This window comes from Dendrobates tinctorius, unplaced genomic scaffold (assembly GCF_039654945.1).
Source record: "Dendrobates tinctorius isolate UK_male_01 unplaced genomic scaffold, ASM3965494v1 ptg000098l, whole genome shotgun sequence".
NCBI lineage: Eukaryota > Metazoa > Chordata > Amphibia > Anura > Dendrobatidae > Dendrobates > Dendrobates tinctorius.
The window spans coordinates 8,920,622-8,933,750 of record NW_027361766.1 but is presented as its reverse complement, the minus strand read 5'-3'; the positions used below and the strand labels follow the sequence as shown (position 1 = coordinate 8,933,750).

The window sequence follows — 13,129 nt, the reverse complement described above, 5'->3', positions numbered from 1 at the left end:
ACAGTGAGTAAAGCTTTGGAACCGCATACTCGGGTGTCCTCCAGTTATTCCCGCACCACTACACCTGAGTACCAGCCTCCATACCATTCTGCGCCTCTCTTCATCCATTGCACCTACACTGCCCTGGGACTACAGCTCCACCTGTGGGGAGCTACACCATCTTTGCTGCACCACACCATCAGTCCCAGCGGATCTGGATGCAGCATTGGCTCAACATCTTACTTGCCAAACACCTCGGGTGGCGTCACGAACTATTCTAATAAACTTTAACATCATTAACATCACCGCCATTGATATTGGGCGCCCAGGGCCACGGACCGGGTCCCCGCTGCTGTGACACATTCCCACCTTGACACCGGCCCGGTACCGAGTATCCCGTTTCCCTGGGCGTGCGAGGGTGACCCAATTTTGGCGTCACGAACAGGATGACGAGACCCGATGCCATCGGGCTCTGTGTGCCTTGGATTTACAACTTTTGAAAATGTGCAGAAGACCAAATTTAATAGACTGTAAAATGGACATTAGAAATGGCCGCTGGCACGGAGAAGAAGGGCGTGAAGAGATGGGAGGTCCAAAGAAAAGACCGCGAATTACTATGTGACCGATGCATGGCCCACCCCCCGAGGGGTTCGTATACTGGCTTGGTATAGAGGGGCTGGAAGAAGACACCGCCCCCGGAAGGAGGGGCACAGAAAGCCAGTGGCGAGCAGAGGGGCGGAGCAAGAGGAAGAATGCCAGAATGCCATCTTCAAGAGCAAGGGAAGGAGGCCTGCGGTGCGCGGGGAACTGAATCTCCCCGGCGCCATGGCTGACGGCTCCAACCCAAGCTCCGAAATGAACCGCCAGCAATTGGAAGACGAAATCACCGAACTGACCACCCGCCTGCAGCAGAGGAAGGAAGCTTTGGAGAAGCTGAGACGGCAGCGCGCCCCGGCGGGGCCTACACCTGCGGTACCCCCTCCATCGGTACCTGCCACTACCACACCGGACTGTCCCCGGGCAGCACTGACCTACACATCTACCCTGACCGTGCGGTTGAGCACCACCTGCCCGGAGAAGTTATCGGAGGACCCGGGAGTGGAAGTGGAGCTCCCGCCTGGACCTGACGCGGCTGCACCGGTCCCCACCGAGACTCCTGCGGATTCAGAGTCCGCACCTGCTCCTTCATCACCTGCACCAGAGCAGAGGCCGCGCCGCCGGGAGACCTCAGGTATGTCCGGCGCCCCTTCACCCGAGAGGACCCGGGGTTGCCCCACTGTTGAAGCGGCTGGCCAGGTAGTAGTAGACCTGGTCTGGGATCGGGAAGCCAGTCCCCGAGGGGAGGCACCGGAACCCCCAACGGTGGTGCCGCAGGCCCCAGTAGGCAAAAGCAGGTCCCGGGAGGAGGAGGAGCAGAATGAGGCCTATTGCCGAGCCACCATTAAAAAGCTGGCAGCTGAGTACCGGGAGAGGGAGCAGAGGAGATTGGCTGTACTGGGCCCGGATTTGAGCAGGAAAGAGAGGACCTGTGCTGGGCATTACAGTTCCCAGGATGCCGCAGGATGGGGGCAGATCCTTAACGTCAATCAAGAACAGGGGTTCGGATTTATTGCAGACTCCAAGAGGATAAGTGACTTATTCTTTAACCGGAGGGACGTTGAATCCCACTTGCCCAAAGGACACCCTAAAAGAAACCTGCAGCGTGGGGAGTATGTCACCTTCACCCGCCATGAGGGGCTCAGGGGATGGTACGCCCTGAACGTACGACATATCCCTGCAGAATTTATTGAGCTGTACCTGCCAAAGAGACCTGTTAATGCTCCTCCACCTACAGTTACCACCCAAGCAGTTCAGGTGCCTAGGAATCCAACGATTACCTCGTCAATTCCAACCAGGCAGCCTAAAAAGATCTCTGGCTTGACACCGTGGGAAGAGGACTACCTAAAAATAATCAATGATTATCTCGAATATGGTGATGGTTCAGCTTCCAGAGCCCCAGGAGGGGATCACCAGTAGAAGAATTATAATTTTCCAAATCTCGCTACCCAGGAGTGTTATGAATGAGTCACCGTAGGAGGCAAAAACAGAAATACTAGCTAAGTCCAGAAAACCAGAGAAGTTGGCAGCTATCGGATTGCAGACCCCTGAACCTATCAACAGCAACTAGCAGTAGCCGTGGGGGGTTCCTACGGTGCCCTAGACCCCTCGATCACAGCCGGAGAACTAAATAGCCTAAAGACAGAAAGGGAAATCTAAACTGCCCCAGAGCAGACCCCAAAGCAATAGGCAGCCCCCAACATATAATGACGGTGAAGCAAGATGAAAAAACACTCACACAGATAGAAAGATAGGCGGAGCAAATGATGGGGCCCAAGCTAACTAAATTGGAAAGGATAGAAAAGCTGCTGTCTGCAATCCGCCAAAACCCTATCAAAACAAGAGCCAACAGACTGATCGGGAAAAAAACCCTGAAGAAGCTAGGCTTCAAAAAGACTATATCAGTACTCAGGTATTTTCTGAAGACAGAGCAAAAAGGAATTCAGCTCACCCCAGCAGGGAATGGCAGAAATCCAGAAAAACAAGGCAAAACCAAACCAAAACACAAATGCAAAAAGCAGAGCAGAAAACTTAGCTTTTGAGGAGCAGGAATCAGACTGGTCTCCTAGAATCCCTCAGAGAGATCACCAGCAAGGCAGAAGGGCGTCGGCTGCCTTATATCCAGTCAGCAATTCCAGTCACCCAGTCATCATCATCCTGCACAGGTGCTTGGTAATCAGCCTCACTACCTTCCTTCACCAGAAGAGGGAGTTCATCAGACCTCAATGGTGAAGGGGAAAATGAACTCACAACAGTTCCTCCCCCTTGAGGAGGGGTCACCGAACCCTCACCCACGCCACCAGGGCGATCAGGGTGAGCCCGATGAAAGGCACGCACCAATCTTGTGGCATGAATATCAGAGGCAGAGACCCAGGAATTATCCTCCTGACCATAACCCTTCCACTTAACCAAATACTGGAGTTTCCGTCTAGCCAGACGGGAATCCAGTATCTTCTCTACCTTATATTCCATGTTACCTTCAACCAATACAGGGTCCGGAGGTGCCACCCCAGGAACAACTGGTTCAACAAACCTCTTCAACAAGGACTTATGAAACACATTATGGATTTTAAATGTGACAGGAAGAGCCAAACGAAAAGAGACCCGATTAATAATCTCCAAAATCTTGTAAGGTCCAATAAATCTAGGCTTAAACTTAGGAGAAGCCACCTTCATAGCGATATTTTTTGATGATAACCAAACCATATCACCAACCTTAAACTGGGGACCAATGGTCCTATGTCGGTTGGAAAACTGCTGGGCCCTTTCCTGGGAGAGAGATAACTTATCCACCACTTGGTCCCAGATCTGGTGCATTCTCTCCACCACAGTGTCAACACCTGGGCAGGCCAAAGGCTCCACCTGCCCTGAAGAAAATCGAGGATGAAACCCAAAGTTACAAAAAAGGTGACATCAAAGTGGCAGAACTAGCTCTATTATTTAAAGCAAATTCGGCCAAGGGCAAAAATGAAACCCAATCATCCTGATCAGCGGAAATAAAACATCTCAAATACGACTCCACGGTCTGGTTTGTTCTCTCCGTCTGCCCATTGGTCTGAGGGGGAAAAGCAGAGGAGAAGGACAACTGAATTCCCAGCTTGGAACAGAAAGTCCTCCAAAATCACGAGCACGTCTCAAATCGGGCGAGATGGCAGAAAGAACTACCCCTTCGCCTAAGATGGTAGCAGGCTTGGTCACCACATGAGAATCAGCAAAGAAGCTCCTGGAGAGCGTCAGCCTTGACATTCTTAGTGCCAGGAAGAAAAGAGACCACAAAATCAAAATGTGTAAAAAACAAGGCCCACCTAGCCTGTCTAGGGTTCAAGTGTTTGGCCGACTCCAGGTAAATCAAATTCTTGTGGTCAGTGAGGACCACGACTTGATGTTTAGCTCCCTCCAACCAATGTCTCCACTCCTCAAATGCCCATTTCATGGCTAACAGTTCCCGATTCCCCACATCATAGTTACGTTCAGATGGAGAGAACTTTCGGGAAAAGAAAGCACAGGGATTCATTTTAGATGTTACAGGATCCTTTTGGGACAAAACAGCTCCTGCACCAATCTCAGAAGCGTCCACCTCTACCTGGAACGGGAGTGAGACATCAGGTTGCCGCAAAACCGGGGCAGAAGTGAATCTTCGCTTCAGCTCCTCAAAGGAAGAAACAGCCTCCGGAGACCAATTCAACACATCAGCACCCTTTTTAGTCAGATCAGTCAATGGCTTGGCAATACTAGAAAATTTTGCTATAAATTTCCGATAAAAATTAGCAAAACCCAAAAACTTCTGGAGGGCCTTCAAAGAAGTGGGCTGAACCCAATCATAAATGTCCTGTACCTTGGCCGGGTCAATTTCAATAGTTGAAGGAGACAAAATAAATCCCAAAAATGAAATCCTCTGTACCCCAAAAAGGCATTTCCATCCTTTGACATACAGGGAATTCTCCCTCAAGATCCGGAACACAGTCCGAACATGTTCCACATGAGAATCCCAATCCTTGGAGAAGATCAAAATATCATCCAGATAGATGATCAAAAATTTATCCACAAAGTCTCGGAAAATGTCGTTCATGAAGCAGTGGAAGACAGAAGGGGCATTAGTGAGCCCAAAAGGCATCACCAGGTACTCAAAATGTCCCTCCGGAGTATTAAATGCCGTCTTCCATTCATCCCCATGCTTAATGCGGATAAGATTATACGCCCCCCTGAGGTCAAGCTTGGTAAACCAGCAAGCACCTTTAACTCTGGAGAATAGATCCGAAATCAGGGGTAACGGATACTGATATTTAATAGTAATTTTGTTGAGGGCACGATAATCAATACAAGGCCTTAATGAACCATCCTTTTTGGCCATGAAAAAAAACGGCACCTAAGGGTGAAGAGGATGGTCTAATATGACCCTTCTCCAACGCCTCCTTAATATAGGATCGCATAGCCTCGTGCTCGGGTACAGATAAATTGAAGAGTCAACCCTTGGGAAATTTACACCCCGGGCTCAGTTCAATTGCACAGTCATAACTCCTATGAGGAGGCAAGGATGCAGACTCATTCTCACTAAATACATCATAAAAGTCCGCCAAATAGTCAGGAACATCATGCGACTGAGGAGAGGTGGAAAAAAACGGAGCCTCACTAAGGGCACACCGACAACCCAAACTCACCACAGGCACAGATTTCCAATCCAAAACTGGATTATGAATTTGCAACCAGGGAAACCCCAGAACAATGGTATCATGCAAATTATGCAACACCAAAAATCTACAATTTTCTTGATGGTCTGGGGCGACCCACATTACCACCTGGGTCCAAAACTGAGGTTTATTTTTTGCCAAAGGAGTAGCATCAATCCCCCTCAACGGGATAGGCGTCTGCAGAGGTGTCATCGGAAATCCACAACGTTTAGCAAAATCCAAGTCCATTAGGTTCAGGGCTGCTCCCAAATCCACAAAAGCCTTGAGGGAAAATGTGGACAGGGAGCAGATCAGAGTAATTGCCAGAAGAAACTTAGGTTGAACACCATCCGCAGAAAACGTGTGTGCAAAACGTTTCTCTCGTTTAGGACAGACAGAAATAATATGCGAGGCATCTCCACAAAAAAAAACACAGCTTATTACGCCTTCTGAACACCTGATGTTGCTCCCTGGACAAAACTCTATCACATTGCATAGGTTCAGACGCTTGTTCAACAGGTGGCAACACCTCTCGTGCAGTCCTGCGTTCACGTAAACGCCGATCAACCTGAATGGCTAATGACATAGAATCGTCAAGACCAGAGGGAACAGGAAATCCCACCATAGTATCTTTTACGGCTTCTGACAAACCCTTCCGAAAGAGAGCTGCCAAGGCATTATCATTTCAGGTAGTAAGGACCGCCCACTTTCGGAATTTTTGACAGTACAATTCTGCAGAATCTCGACCCTGGCTCAATGCCAACAGGGTCTTTTCAGCCTGATCAATAGCATTAGGCTTGTCATACAACAACCCCAAGGCTTGAAAAAATGCGTTCACATTAGTCAGAATAGGATCATCTTGTTTCAAAGAAAACGCCCAATCCTAGGGATCACCACGCAGCAAAGAGATGACAATTTTACCCTGCTGCGCGGAGCTCCCTGACGAGTTAGGCTTCAAGGCAAAAAATAATTTACAATTATTTTTGAAATTCAAAAATTTAGACCAATCCCCAAAAAACACATCAAGAGTAGGGATCTTTGGTTCAGCAGCATGTGAATGAGCAAGGTAGGCGGAAATTCCCCACACTTCCACAGCGAGCTGCTCCACACGATCAGACAATTGCTTTATCTCCATTGAGAGAAAAAAAAATTCACACTATGGCCTCAGAGATATAGAGGAAAGAATATACACACTTTTTTTTTTTTTCACAATTCTTTCCTGCTATTGAGTACCCTAGGATCTGCGGTATGGCTGGTGACTCTGTTATGAATGAGTCACCGTAGGAGGCAAAAACAGAAATACTAGCTAAGTCCAGAAAACCGGAGAAGTTGGCAGCTATCGGATTGCAGACCCCTGAACCTATCAACAGCAACTAGCAGTAGCCGTGGGGGGTTCCTACGGTGCCATAGACCCCTCGATCACAGCCGGAGAACTAAATAGCCTAAAGACAGAAAGGGAAATCTAAACTGTCCCAGAGCAGACCCCAAAGCAATAGGCAGCCCCCAACATATAATGACGGTGAAGCAAGATGAAAAAACACTCACACAGATAGAAAGATAGGCGGAGCAAATGATGGGGCCCAAGCTAACTAAATTGGAAAGGATAGAAAAGCTGCTGTCTGCAATCCGCCAAAACCCTATCAAAACAAGAGCCAACAGACTGATCGGGAAAAAAACCCTGAAGAAGCTAGGCTTCAAAAAGACTATATCAGTACTCAGGTATTTTCTGAAGACAGAGCAAAAAGGAATTCAGCTCACCCCAGCAGGGAATGGCAGAAATCCAGAAAAACAAGGCAAAACCAAACCAAAACACAAATGCAAAAAGCAGAGCAGAAAACTTAGCTTTTGAGGAGCAGGAATCAGACTGGTCTCCTAGAATCCCTCAGAGAGATCACCAGCAAGGCAGAAGGGCATCGGCTGCCTTATATCCAGTCAGCAATTCCAGTCACCCAGTCATCATCATCCTGCACAGGTGCTTGGTAATCAGCCTCACTACCTTCCTTCACCAGAAGAGGGAGTTCATCAGACCTCAATGGTGAAGGGGAAAATGAACTCACAACACAGGAGGGTTTGTTGCACCGGTTGTGCCTTTGCCTTTTTGTTCATCATGTTGCCCAGTTTTTGATTGGCAGCGTTGTTTTTGAGATGGAACTGTAGAGATCATAGACGCTGATTGATCCAAAAACTTTTATTGTAAATAGTTGCACCTCTTTAGGTGCCCTTTCTTGGTTTTACATATAAAGACTCTTTGCGAAGATGATGTTTTCAAATGGACACTTTTTGAAGAATGATGTCTACCTCAAGGGACACTGCAAGAAATCCCGGCTGGGAGCAGTGTTCAGCACTTTGCAAGAATCTTTGAATGTTTTATGATAACGTATTTGATAATGTTGTGTCTTATGAAAAGTAAATGTCTTTTATAGAATATTTGATACAAGGAATTAGAAAAATTTTGAGATAGAATGTGAGAATTGAATAAAGACTGAAGAATTGAAAGTGACAGGTGACAGGCTAAGTACAGATGGTCAGTGTCTTGCGTCCAGTAGAAAGAATAATTGCACTTTGAACTAGGAATTGCACTTAAGTAAATTTTTGATACTAAGATAGGAAGTTAACCTGTTTGTAACGTTTAAGAAATGTGCCTCCTACATTAGGAAGATTAGATAAGTATTGTTGAATAGCATTTAAAAATTTTGTGTGTTCCTGTATTGTACTTTTGTTGTCTTGCAGCCCGCGGATGTGCTGTGTTTAATAGGGGGGTATGTGGCGCCCCTGAGGCTTCAGTCGCCACTGAGGTACTGCACCTTCTCCTAAGGTGTAGTGCCCCACCATCCAGGTAGGCTGGGAACTCCTTTCCGCATTCCAACACCTGCACCCCACACACAGGATAGTTCAGCAGGGACCCATCCATGCTTTATGCTGGAAAGGTCATAGGGTGCCTTTTGTGGTCCCTGGCTTCGTAACACAAGAGGTGCTGGGGAGGCAGGTGGAGTTTGATATAAAAGAGAGGGAAGGTGTAGGATTTCAGGTCAGTCTGGGGTGAGTCCCAGAGAAGGAGGTCAGTCAGACGAGGGTCTGAGAGAGAGAGAGCAGGCTGACAGCAGGTCAGCCTGAGAGGAGCTCAAGGCGGAGGAAGGCAGTCAGTCAGGAGAGGCTGAGGACTGGTCTTAGTGGAACAAGCTCCCTAGGGAAGGAAGAGAAGGAGAAAGAAACGTAGACTGGAGACTACAGATTCCATAAGAGAGACAGAACAGATCAGAACGAAGGAGAATAGAAGGACGGTGGGAAGCTGGTTGAAGAAAGATAGAGAACCCTTCCAGTCCAGAGAGCGCAAAGGCCGGGGCCCGGTCCCCGAGGTTGATTGGATCTTTATGTCCGGCAACAGACACCAGAGGAGTAGTGAGCCGCTAATACCTTGCTCCCATCATAGACTTGGGACACAACAGCAACTGAATAGAGAGCCGGGACGCAGTGAGGAGTCCCCGAAGCAGGCTACAGCTGTCTGTCATGCAAGTAAAGACTAGGAACACCTAGAGAGAGGCATTCCAGGGTAACTAAGTGCTGGAGTGCATCGCACCTCAATTCGCATTAGAGGAGTCGCTCAGTAAGGTACATGTTGGCGGAGTGTGGAAGGGAGAATCCTATCGTGCCTGGAGGTTGGCTGGAGCCCTGACCTGGAGAACACGGTACGGAGGCATGCAGTTGAGTGAACTGCAAACAGTGAGTAAAGCTTTGGAACCGCATACTCGGGTGTCCTCCAGTTATTCCCGCACCACTACACCTGAGTACCAGCATCCATACCATTCTGCACCTCTCCTCTTCCATTGCACCTACACTGCCCTGGGACTACAGCTCCACCTGTGGGGAGCTATACCATCTCTGCTGCACCACACCATCAGTCCCAGCGGATCTGCATGCAGCGTTGGCTCAACATCTTACTTGCCAAACACCACGGGTGGCGTCACGAACTATTCTAATAAACTTTAACACCATTAATATCACCGCCATTGATATTGGGTGCCCAAGGCCATGGACCGGGTCTCCGCTGCTGTGACACATTCCCACCTTGACACCGGCCCGGTACCGAGTACCCCGCTGCCCTAGGCGTGCGAGGGCGACCCAAAAGCACCCTAAAAACAACTGTCATCTGAACAGCCCAATTAAATTGGTCCGTGTGATGTCAGATTTTTACAAGGACATCACTCAGACTGAAAATACTTTCCTCTCGGAGATCTAGAACTGTTCACGGGTCTACAAAGAAATGTATGAAGCTGTCATGCTGGGCTGGGATACCAGTGACCAGTCCCAGCATTACGGTGTGTGGTTGGACCAAGATCCACAGACATCTGCATGAGCCCTGATAAGAGAAACTTTGCAATTATTATTTTTCTTTTCATACCAGAGGATCACTGATGGTAAAAACTGATCAAACGCTGATATAAAATGAATAGCAGAAAAACCAATTCAAAAGTTTGTCATAAATTGGGAATTCTGAGTAAGTTTCTACAAGAGCACATGGTTTGTGACCACATATTAGATTTCCACGTGGGGGGAGGAGTGGATGACAACACTTGGCGTGTACAAGCTTCCTCCCCACATCCACACTGCTATGTCAGTAGTCTCCACCCTGCACATTTCACTACATGCCTCTGCACATCCACAGTGTGACTAATGAGCCACTCCAGGGACTGCAGTCAGTGCTGGCTGTAGTGTCATCCACAGGACATTCACACTGCGCTCATCACAGTCTGGATTACTCCATCCTCCAGTAATGTGGATTTTATACTGAAGCTGCCTCCCTGCTGGACACTGCCCTGTAAGTAATGCTCTACACTCTGCCCTATAAGTAATGCTCTGCATTCTGCCCTGTAAGTAATGCTCTGCAATCTGCCCTGTAAGTAATGCTCTGCAATCTGCCCTATAAGTAATGCTCTGCTGCCCCTGCATTCTGCCCTGTAAGTAATGCTCTGCAATCTGCCCTATAAGTAATGCTCTGCTGCCCCTGCATTCTGCCCTGTAAGTAATGCTCTGCAATCTGCCCTGTAAGTAATGCTCTGCAATCTGCCCTGCTGGGTCTATGGCTGACCGCTCTGCTATCTGAAGATCTGTAGTTCCACTTTTCTGATTATATTTGGGAATGGCACAAATATAACATTGCATATACTTTCTGCTGTCCTATATCTTATGAATAGGGGGATATGAATGTCTCTGTAACCCTGAGGGGTATTGGGTTACTTCAATTTCCAAATGTAGGATTTTGGATAAGAAAAACATATGTAACTGGTATGTGTGATGTTAAGACCATTTTTGGGCTCCTGACATGACTGCACTCGTCATACAGCGCCATTATTTTCCGAGGCACGGACTGTGAGCATCAGGTGAGCCCCATAGTGTTACGATTGTTTGGTGCATATAGATTAGTAATAATCGGACCAATTGTTCGAAAATCAGACGGTCTTTGCTCTATTAACCTTGTATACACCAGCATTGTATATATCATCATTATCTTCTAGCCCTTCAGCAATCCAATGCATAACTCAGCCGGTAGGGTGAGGACGCCGCAGTAGTAGTTTGGTTTCGGGATCAGGATTTGAAACCCTTAGGGTATGTGCACACGTAGTGAAATCTGCTGCTTTTCCGCAGCGGTTTTGGCTCTGTAGAAACGCAACAGATTCTGCTGTGTTGTACAGTACCTTTATTTTCAATGGAAAAAAAAAACGCTGTGCACATGCTGTGGATTTTTCCACGGTTTACAATCCGCAGCATGTCAATTGTTTGGTGCAGAAACGCTGCAGTTTTACACCTCATCCATTATGAGGTGTAAAACCGCAGGGCAAAACTGCAGATAAACCGCAGGACTTTTGTCCTGCGGATTTACCTGCGGTTTTCTCTCCAAAATCCGCACACCCAAAAAACACAACGTGTGCACATAGCCTAAACTGGAACCTGCTGCAAAATGTCTTTGGTTCAAAAATAAAAGAAATACAGATCAAGCAGCCGGAGGGTCAGGATTGTTTCTAGATCGCTATTTGTTTTGTGGTATCTGCCCATATTCTGCGTTACTGCTATAGAAATAAGGAATATTATCGCGTTTTGCTGTAGTTTAGCTGTGTACAACTGATGTCTCTCCATCTGATGAGAAATTACAACTCCCATCTGTGAGCCCTGTGTTTCAATACTTGCTGGCATTATGTGCAAAACATGAATTGGTGGTCTAGGGGTTAAATTGCCCACGATACAGTAATTTCTCTCATGGGAAAGATTACTCAGAGCACTGATACATGGAATTTTTTGATACAGTGGGAATGATTTGCTTAGTTTGGTACTGCATACATACATATTATTGCGCTTATTTAGGCTGCTATCTGAACAACATTTATATCTTGTAGAATGCTTATTTAGAGGATTGTTAGCTAAAGAATTTGTACGGTTATTTTCCAGACACAATAAGAACATATTGGCTAAAGATAATTTGAAGTGATTTACATGCCATAAGAGACATAGAATCGTGGAGTCTTTGCTGTTCTTTACTATAGGGCATATATGGTGGCAACCACATTCCCTATTGTTCTATATTATGGAGTGCTGTGTCTCCTTAGGCTAGGGCTACATGGTGACAAGTGTCTCATGACACTGAAACACAGTGAGATGTTGCATTGATACATACGACAAAATCAGAGCTATAAAATAGTTGAGCAGCCGCAAGTTGTAGCGTGCCTTTTCAGAACTGTCGCATGCCGGCGATTTTAGTCGTGCATCCAAAGATTGCTGTGTGCTGGCGCTACATTGCGGCACAGAGCAAGTGACTGGGGTCACATTGTAACCCTGCAACCACAGCAAGCTGCCATAAAGCCAATTGCCTTTGACTTTTTGCAACTTTATTCATGTGGTACCTTGTGTATTGTAAATTAACCCCTGAACTATGCTACAATGTAGACGCAGCATATAAAGTTGCATGTAGCCACTGGATTATAGCAGCTGCAATACTTAATTGTTAGAAATTAATATTTTTCATTCGCATACAGTATAAGGTTCTATATGGCGACTACAGAGCCAGCGTCAAAGCTGACAACGTGCTATTCAGTCCATGCAAAATGTATTTGGCCATTCCGGCTTTGGGCCAGTGTACTGGTTTGGAAAATGAAAGGGACTCGGATGACTAGGAGAACGGCTGTTCATGTTACATGGTGATGAAGCCAAGTTCCTGTATAGTTTGAGTCATCAGGTAGTAAAAGGATAAAAAATAATAATGGAATTGCTGGTATGTTCTTACTCAGTTACAAGATTAGAAAGTTTATCCATAGGCTTCTAAACTAACTGTAACTTTTTGACATGGGGATAACTGATCCTTCTTGACTAGAACATGATCTTCAGTTGCAATCCTATAGCTGGATATCATACGGAGCCTTGTGGGTAGAGATGAGCGAACCCAGACTTAAAAGTTTGGGGTTCGTACCGGACAGTTAGTGTCTGGTGCTGATCGCAGAACACGGACTTCTCCCGGAAGTCCATTTCCGAGGGAAGTATGGGAGGAGAGAGAGAGAAAATATTTTCCAGATCAAAACTTTGGGTCCCCTACAACGTACTCCCCTCCTCGGGCTTCCCCCTCCCCTCCCTTGCCTCCTACCCTGTTGTTAGTTTGTCTGTTTGTTTGTCAACCGTTTACATGCTCTCTTATGCATATTGCAAATACAGCCCTGTATTGAGATTTGCTATCACCTTATTTGTAAGGCCGGTTTCACATTAGCGCATTTTATGCGCACGCACGGCCGGGGGTAGCTCCGCCCCCGAGCCGGCTCTCTGCCCGGCGTGCCCGCCCCTTCCTTGTAGCGCCGCCTCCTAGCGGACAGCGGCGCCTGCGATCGGCGCACCCTATCTTTAGCATA

General features: G+C 47.1%; 1 protein-coding gene across 2 annotated transcripts in view; it reads left to right on the top strand.

Annotated features, from left to right (window-relative positions):
* Window positions 1-9,803: 9,803 nt before the first annotated feature.
* DENND2C (DENN domain containing 2C) overlaps window positions 9,804-13,129 on the top strand; it is a 40,122-nt gene continuing 36,796 nt past the window's right edge. For both annotated transcript variants that reach the window (XM_073587085.1, XM_073587084.1), the window contains exon 1: window positions 9,804-10,059. The gene's annotated coding sequence lies outside the window, so the exon portion shown is untranslated. The remainder of the gene's footprint in view (window positions 10,060-13,129) is intronic.